This window comes from Tympanuchus pallidicinctus, unplaced genomic scaffold (genome assembly GCF_026119805.1).
Source record: "Tympanuchus pallidicinctus isolate F22 unplaced genomic scaffold, pur_lepc_1.0 scaffold1, whole genome shotgun sequence".
Lineage (NCBI taxonomy): Eukaryota > Metazoa > Chordata > Aves > Galliformes > Phasianidae > Tympanuchus > Tympanuchus pallidicinctus.
In genome coordinates, this window is record NW_026294618.1 from 9,647,707 (window position 1) to 9,656,711 (window position 9,005).

Below are 9,005 nucleotides of genomic sequence, written 5' to 3' on the forward strand. Positions count from 1 at the left end.
GCGAGATACATACACTCACTTTATACAGCAGGAAGTAGAATAGGAGTGCTCTGGAGCAGAGCCCTGGGGCTTCAGCAGTCCTGTAATGAATGCCTGTTGGCTGTAAGACTCTTTCCCGTTCAGCAGGACCTGAAGTCCGACTTCTGCAGCGAACTTCTCGTGAGCTCGCATCGAACGCGCCGTGTGATCCCGGCCTGCGGTAACACCGTGTCCTCAGACTCAGAGTGACTCTTCATTGAATCCAGCTGCGGCTGAATTCGGCTGGAAGTGGCGGTGCTCAGATACCACAGTGATGAGTGTGGTGTAACAATGAGATTTTGATTTTTGAGTGAAAACTTCAGTATATTTGGATAGCAAACCGTTCCAATTCTGATAAGCCACTTCCAAGAGCCATGTAGCATCTCTCTGAGATACTGGGAGTCAAGGTCTGAGGGAGCCATGTTTGAAAGAGCATGCTTGCAATTTATTAATGAACAGCCAGCCATCAGGGTAGGTACACAACTGCAATTAGCTGCCTTCTTTGCACAAGCGGTGGGGAGTTGAATTTCTGCATCTTTGGACAACTCAGGGCACCACGATTACTTTGCTTCTGGCAATACTTGTGGTCCTAAATATGGCAGGCATAACTTTGGATGTGACATAGTAATTGTGGTCAGTGTGCGATAGCCAGCTGTTGGCCTCGTTGTCAACCAAGCAAAGCAAAGCAAGTCCAGGTCAAATGGTTTTGGCTTCCAAGGATCACTTAACTGCTGCGGAAAGCATTGTTAGCATTGGGAGGCTGCTTGTGGTCCCTAAAGTCTCTCTGGTACTCATTATAAAGGTAGGGAGGATAAGCTTGTGCATTCCAGGTTATTATATTTTGTCTACTCAGTTTTCCTTGCTGTTCTGGCTGAATAAGAGCACCCATCCTCATGTTCTTTTAGGATAATAAACAGCTGCTGTGTTTCGACACTGAGATGATGGCGTTCTGTGGTGGATAAGATGATTCATGTCTTGGGCTCTTTTGAGTGAAAGGTACTGTTTGAATGTAATGTTTTGGTTTCTCTCTTGTTTTTGTCTCTTTTTTTTTTTTCTTTCCTGTATGGGTTTGGAACTTCTGCATTATATAATGTGATTGAAAGTTTAAAAACAGCCACTTGGAGCAGCATACATATAGCACCTCTCCCAGATAAGCTTGCTTTTGATGGTGAAAAAAGGCTCTGACCCATTGAGTCACAGGGTTTTTCTGTTGTTCTGTGGCACTGGAATCCCTAAGAATTTTCCATTTTTCTATCACAAGTCTTTTAATTAAAACTTTATTCCCAACTTGTTGGATGGAAGAAATATTCCCCCCCCCCAACACTAGATCCCATATGATGCTTTTAGGTAAGTTTAGTAGTCTGATACTTGAGTGTAGAATGGAATTAAATGGCATTTATTGCTGGACAGAAAGAAAATGTTGAACAATAAATGGGGAAAGAAGGGGGTGAAGTCTGGTTTTTACAGAACTGTATGTGTTGGAAGATCTGGAGATCGAGTCCAGTCTCCTGCTAAAGCAGGTTCCCTAAAACCTGTGTTTTTTCCTACTTGTATCAGACTGTACCAGGTTTTAATGTACCAGAATCTTTTCTACATTGAGATGGGAGAACCCAAGATAAGAAATCTTTCTCCTGTCCTCTTGAAGCTTTAAGACTGGCATATCTGAAATAAAGATAGAATTGTTACTACTTCAGTGTTTCTGAACGGAGAAATAGCTGCCCTCTTGGTAACCCAAACCATGATAACCAAATAGAGAGACATGGGGGAAATCTTTTGAAGGAGATCTTTCTGAATGAAATACCTTGTGGTAAGCTAAGAATTCGATATCTAGATTGGAAATTCAGTCAATGAGGAATGGGACTGATGCTCAGCTTTATGTCTGGGACATGTTTTCTGTGAGATGCAGGGAGGTGCAAGCAACCTTCAGCTGCAGGAAAGCATTTTTCTCTGGGGAGTCTCAATCACCTGAGCAGGAGTGTGTGCCTGAGCTCTGCCCTGCATGCTCTTTGCGTACACAGGGAGCAGTCAAAGAGCTTGTAAGGAGAAACAGCATATAAGTGCAGTAGTCATTTAACTTGATATAGAACCTTAAGGTAACCTTGTTGATGCAGCTAAAGTACTCTGCCTATATTCGTGTGCACACAATGCTTCAGAGGGCTAAGGCCTTGCTCTGATGTGCATCCCCTGTAAGGAACAATTGCAGAATAAGCTGAAGGAGGTAATTTCTTCCTTTCCCCATGAGCTGGTAGCTGGGTTATACCCTGGCCTATGAGGGTTTACGTTCTCCATTTGTTATAATAAAACTATTATTCATATTATTGTCTGTATAATGTGTGTTTAGAAAGCGCACTTGTGTTTAAGCCATTTTTATCTTCAAAATATACCACACTCAAATTCTTATGAGCTCCAGAAAGCAACACTTGCTGTCATTGCATGCCACTAAATTGTTAAAGTGGTGGAAAAAACGCTTATAAGCAGATTGTACAACGATGGGCTTTTAATTTTTTTTTTAACGTGCTGTTGGTGTTAATTTCTGTGCGCCTGTAATGTTTGCGTTCACTGTAACTGAACAATAGAACTTTGTTTTTGTTCTTTGTGTAAATTAAAAACATCTGTTCTCTTTATACAAAAAGTTGTTTTTTAAAAGAAGCTGGTCTGATCTAACTAAATACCAATGCTGTGTCCACAATGAGTTACTATTAATATTTGGGAAAGGCAACCATCCAAAGCAAGTGTAATGTCAAATCACTGGCGGGAGTGCATATTTATTGCTAGAAGTGACAGATAAAAATGCAGAGGTTACAAAAACAAAATTCTTGTGGATGACTAATGATGCATATATATGCCCCCAATGCCCCATCACCACATTTACAATTGGCGGGGTGTTCTCTGCGGCCTCTGCTCCCCAGGATTAATTGACAAGAAGCAAGTAGCTGGCAACCTCCCTGGGGGAATGGCTCTGCTCCACCTTCCCTCCGGCAGACCCTGAATGGAGTGACCCTCAGAGCCTACTGGAATCTGGTCCATCTATTTAAGTTGTCTGACTTTTCCCCCACCTCCCTCTGGTATTTGATTGCATGGGACTCTTTTCCAGTGAAGGCATGTGACTTTTTGTGCAGGTGGAGGAGGTGGAGCACCCCATCCATGTTCTGACTGCGCCTGCGATGCCGGCACGGTGGTTGTCTTTGGAGCTGGCTGTAAAGTCTCGATATGAAGGAGCTGGCAGCCTAAGGCTGGAGCTTGTCATCCTCCTCCCGAGGAGTGCTCAGCAGTGGTGCACTGGATTAGCTAGAGATTATTTCAGGGAAATACATATATTACCTGTGGCAGAACTGGGGTCTTAGAGGTACAAAGCTCTGTCTGCCTAAGTGGATAGGTTGTGCTGTCACTGAAGTGTTTGAGTACCTTGGAGACTACGAAATTATCCTCACAGACAGACATCTCGGGAAGGAAATATATATAATTAACATTTCTTGAGATCTTTCGGACAACTGTACTTAGCACAGTTTTTGCTTAAATCTCATTTATCTCAATAAGACATCACTGTATGAGCAAACACTGTCCAGAACCTGGATCTACAGGGTTTGGATCTGCTTCTTCCCTTCTGCTACCTCTGGTGCTCTGTGCCAGGAGCATGCAACCTCAGACCAGCAAGAACCAAGAAGAAAAAGTGGATATTTCATTGATGTTATTCATCTCTATCTCTTTCTACAATGTCTTTCCTCTTACTGCAGTGTCCCTCTCTCCCTTACCTTCCTTCCCACACCTGCTCCTGCTGCAGCTCAGAGGGCTGGGGAAGCCACGTCCTATGGAGACCAGCTATCATCAGCCCTTGGTTGTATTTCCCCTCTGTATCAGGCACCACTGGCTGTCTCCAAGATCCAGCTGAGTTCAGAACTTGCTGAGTCACATTTTTACCACAAAACACTCATGTGCTTCCTGAGAGTCACAGTGTTCTAGGCACGGCTTGGCCAGAGAGGAGCAGACAGCTCTCACCCTGAAGCTCATCCAGGAATGCTGGCAAGGAGTTGCTTTTTATTTCCTATCTCGAGTTACCGCAACACGGTTAAGACTACAAAAGCCTGAAATCCCTGGCAAGCTAACACTGTACATCTGTCTAAGATGACGGCCAGCATGGACAACTGTGGGCTTCGGCCCATGACCAGGATGAAGCACTTTGCTTCTTGCTGAGCAGCTGTCATTAACAGTGATCTGTGAGGTTTCTTCCTGACTTCACCTCGTGATTTGCATGGCTGCTTTCCTCTCTTGCAGGATCTTCACACTTGTCTCTTTGGCTGCGGAGGGAATCCACCACCCCGAGCCACGTGTTTGTTGTTCTCATCACTGCAATGCAAGAAAGACATCAAGGCCCTGGAGCGTGTCCAGAAAAGGGCAACAAAGCTGTGCAGGGTCTGGAACACAAGTCTGATGGGGAGCAGCTGAGGGAAACAGGATTGTTCAGTATGCAGGGGGCTCAAAGATCTTACTGCTCTCCATGGCTCCCTGAAAAGAGGTTGTGGTGAGGTGGGGCTCAGCCGCTTCTCACAGACGACAGCGATAAGACTGGAGGGAATGGCCTCAAATTTCACCAGGGGAGGTTCAGATTGGATGTTAGGAAAAATTTCTTTTTAGAAAGAGTGATGAGGCATCGGCACAGGCTGCCCAAAGAAGTGGTAGGGCCACTGTTCCTGGAGTGTTTAAGGAAATGATAGTTCTAGTACTGAGTGATGTGGTTTAGTGGGCAGTATTGGAGCTATGTGGATAGTTAGACTAGATCTTGGAGGTCTTTTCCCAATCTTAATCACCCTATGATTCTATGATCGTTTTGCTGTTGGCAGGGTGTGTGCTGTGTCTGTCTGCTTGATGAGCCACAACCTCCTTAATCTCCTCAGGTGGATGAGGACAGAGGGGCAATCTCAGTTCTTTCATCTGTCCACTGGGGACAGTGCTTGCTCCCCAACGCGGTTGTTGTGAATTAGCAGGTAGTACTTAAAGAGTTGCTTCAGAAAAACTAATTCACCAGGCTGTCTCCTGGTGAGTGGAGGTTTGACAGGAGAAGATCTGTGGATTCATTGTCTCAAATCGTTGGTAGTTTATGTGGCTTCTCTAATGGTGGAAATTAGTAAGTGAATATTCAGCTCCACACCGGAGCAATGGGGTCTTCCTCTGTGTTCCATGGGAGAACTGTCAGACTCATCCCTTTGTGCCTGGCTTGTAAGAAGCTGCCCAAGGTGCAGCGTCACCCTCCTGACCCACTGACTTCATGTCTTTGCTTTTTTCATCTCTGCTTTCCTGTCTCTTAGTGCACTTTTGCTTAGGTGCTTTTTTTGCCTGTTCCCATTAGGTGTCTCCCTTTTCCTCTTTTTGAACCAGCTGATTCTGTGCACGTTCTGAAGGACGATCAGTTTTTACAGCATTGATCCAACCTGGGGCACCCAGAGCAGTGCTGGGGTCAGAGATCCTCTGCCAGGACATCCCCCTGTGTTACAACTGCATGAGAAAAACAAATGCCAGAGGGATCCCTGGTAGTAAGCTATGAACAAAGGAATGTGCCCCTTCCCCAGATCTTAATGTGATGTGATGGCAATGATATTCCTGAACCTACGCATGTGGGAAGAAAGCCCCTTTCAGGCACTTGTGCCAATGGGATAAAGAATTCTGCCTGAGCCAACATCAAGACCTGTTAATGTTGCTTTGCTGTGAGTCTTTTAACTGTCCTTTCTGTAGCTGATTTCAGAATCTACCTCTGCTTTTATCAGTTAGATCCTTGTGTAGCCCCTGTGACATACTGTAGAGCTGTCTATAACTAGTCAGGTGCTGTACATCTCTTGACACTGGGCGCACATTCCCACTGATCCAATTTAATGCAGGCTGGGAAGGCAATAGCAAGCGCAGCACTCTCCATGCTCTGTCATTCAGTGGCATGCTCCTAGGGCATCCAGAAAGCATCTTGCTCATGGATTTTGTATGTCATTAAACCCTTTAAAGCTGATGGTGTTATTTCATTCTTAGCCACATTCAATGCTGAACCCACCGCTGCCAGTCTTATAGTGTACACACCTAGGGTATCTTATTGTCATGTTGTAGAGGTGGGGATGTAAGCTTGAGACTAAGACAATATTCTATGACTTGGGTCCTGGAGCGGGACTTTCTTTTGGTGGTTTTTTTTTGGTTCTGGAACTGGGCTCCTGTAGCTGGCAGTGGTGTTAGTTCAGCTGTCCCACAAACAGGGGGTTGTGCCAGATGCAGCTGCATCTATAATCTTTGGAGTAGACTGACATGTAAAGATCATGTTGCATCTGGTCTCTGTGGCTTGGGTAACTTACCAAAGGTTGCACAGCTGAGGCTGGGAAGCAATCCAGCTCTCCTGCCTCTGATTTCTGAGATCCAACTTTTACAACTACTTCCTCTACCGCAGAGTGGCATTGATGAGGTAAGTCATTAATGTCAAGAGAAGTAACATAGAGGTAGCCAGGTTGGCAAGATGTGGAATACAAGGTGGTTGGAAAACTGGACCGATGTGCTCAAAGTGAATGCTAATGAGTGGAAATGTGGCTGATGGTCAGTGCTGAGTTGCATTCCTTGGTTGTTGGCACTGGAGTGGATCAACACCTTCATCACTGTGCTGGAGGATGGGATGGCAAGCATCTTGGTGACCCGTAGATGATAACGACTGAGAGGGATAGTGAGTGCACTGAAGCCTTGGCTGCTGTGCAGAGAGACATGACAAGCTGAAGGATCATAGAATGGCATGGAAGGGACCTTAAACATCATCTAGTTTCAACCTCCTCTTATGGGCAGGGTTGCCAACTAGTAGGGCCTTATCCAACCTGGCCTTGAATGCCCCCAAGGATGGCGTATCTGCGACTTCTTTAAGCAAATAAATGGGCTTAAAGGAACCTCAGGAAGCTCAACAAACCACATGTGTTCAGCCAAGGACACTGGGCTGCAGTACGTGGTGTACAACATGGGTTAAGAGAGCTAGGTTTGCTCAACTTAGAGAACAGGGGCTCAATGGAGGGGTGGCTGTTGTGTCTAACCGCTCAAAATAGGATTGCAGAGGAGGGAGAACCAGGCTTTTCTCGGGGGTTCATTGCAAGAGGACAGGAGGCAATAGTCACAATATGCAGCAAGTGCAATTCTGACTGAATATAAGGAAAAAAAATCATAATCAGTGGTTAGTGATCAGCATAATTGCCCTGCCTAGAAAGGCTGTATGCTGTCCATCTCTGAAGATTTTCAAAACATGACTGAACAAAAGCCCTGGGCAACCTGATTTACCTTTGAAGCTCTGAGCCCAAGTTCTGACCAGACGACCTTCAGAGGTGCCATTCAGCCCCATTCATTCCATAACTCTACAACAGCTGGATACCTACAGTATAATTCCTGTTGTATTTCCCCAGTGAACTGATATGAATCCTTCATCACTACTGTTTTCACAGGCACACCTTTTGTAACCACCACATATATCACAAAAGAGAGAAAAAATCCAACATGAGGAAAAATTGAGGCAAAGTAGTACAAGAGAGCTACACAGAACCTCCAGTGTTTCAAAGCTGCTGGACGCTGCTAGTGTTGGCATGAGAGGAAGCATAAAGAGGATTAAGTGCAAGGGCAATTCTGAGTGAGGCATTCCGCTAGCAGAGTCTCCTGTCATCCTCCCACTTTTCAACATGATGGCAATCCAAGCTGTGCAGTCTTGGATGTAGCTCCAAGCGCTGAATCACTTTGACTCCCCTCCCTCCCCTGCAGTGATCACACGTAGGAAACAGACATGACTGAGAGAGACATGGGCCAGTTTCTAAAAGAAAAGTCACTTCTGAACACAATCTTCTATGGAAAGGGACTGTTTGGTTTCATCGCTTAACAAACACCCCAATGGCCTGATGAGAAACACTTGTCAAGCTGAATTTCCTTCCTTGGAATTGAGGTTAGGAAGCTATACTTGCTGCAAAAGGATGTTTGTAGCCTTGAAATGGGATTAGTCCCTTGATATCCTTCCTCCTTAATAGTCCCCACTCACATTCAATACCAAAAGAACAACAAACAAGTTGTTCCTGACGCACATTGTCCCTGTTGTACCTTCACAAGGTAGTTTTAACATGGTCCGAAACCTTTTATATTAGAATATTAAGGCTGCAAAGTGAAATTCTCTCAGTGATATGATATTAAGTCTGTTCTCTTATTAGTGTAAATGAGTATCTGAAATTGTGACAAGCTACTGCCTAATTGGCGTTATCTTCTGCGTACGTGGGTAACGTATCCTGCTTGATATTGACCTGGTAACACAGCAAATGGTGATTAAATGGGTGGTTAGTTGAACACTCTCTGTGCACATCTGTTTTGGTACTTTAAACTGTGCCAGTGCACAGGACCAGGTCACTTGTACAATTCTGCCCTGGACAAATTTGGCTTTTTAAATTTCACAGACACTGTTTGTGAGTAGAGTCAGGCAGGAGATCTGAAGTGAGAGCTTAGTGGGATGGGTACAACAAAAGAAAGCTCAAATTTACTAGTTTAGATATATTTCTGTGTAAATATATATTTGTGCTTTGCCCTTAACCCTACTCACACCAGGGCCATAGTCTTCATCCTTGATAGGACAAGAGGTAATGGACTTAAATTAAGCCAGGGGAGTTTCAGATTGGATATTAGGAAAAACTCAGAAATCAGTGGTGATGCATGGGCACAGGCTGCCAGGGGGGGTGGGGGAGTCATCGTCCCTAGAGGTGTTCAAGAATGGACAGAGGTGGCACTGAGTGATGTGGTCTTGAGTAGTCATAGACATGGGTTGATGGTTGGACTAGATGATCTTAGTGGTCTTTCCAGCCTTAATGATTCTATGCTTCTATGATCCTCGACTTTGATTGGGCTTTCCTTGACTTGGACTTTCTTACCAACCTGCATCTGCTCTGCCTAATTCCATCCCCAGGTGCATCCTTGCCTTTACATTCTGCATTAATCCTGCTTTTCTTTACCTCATCTTG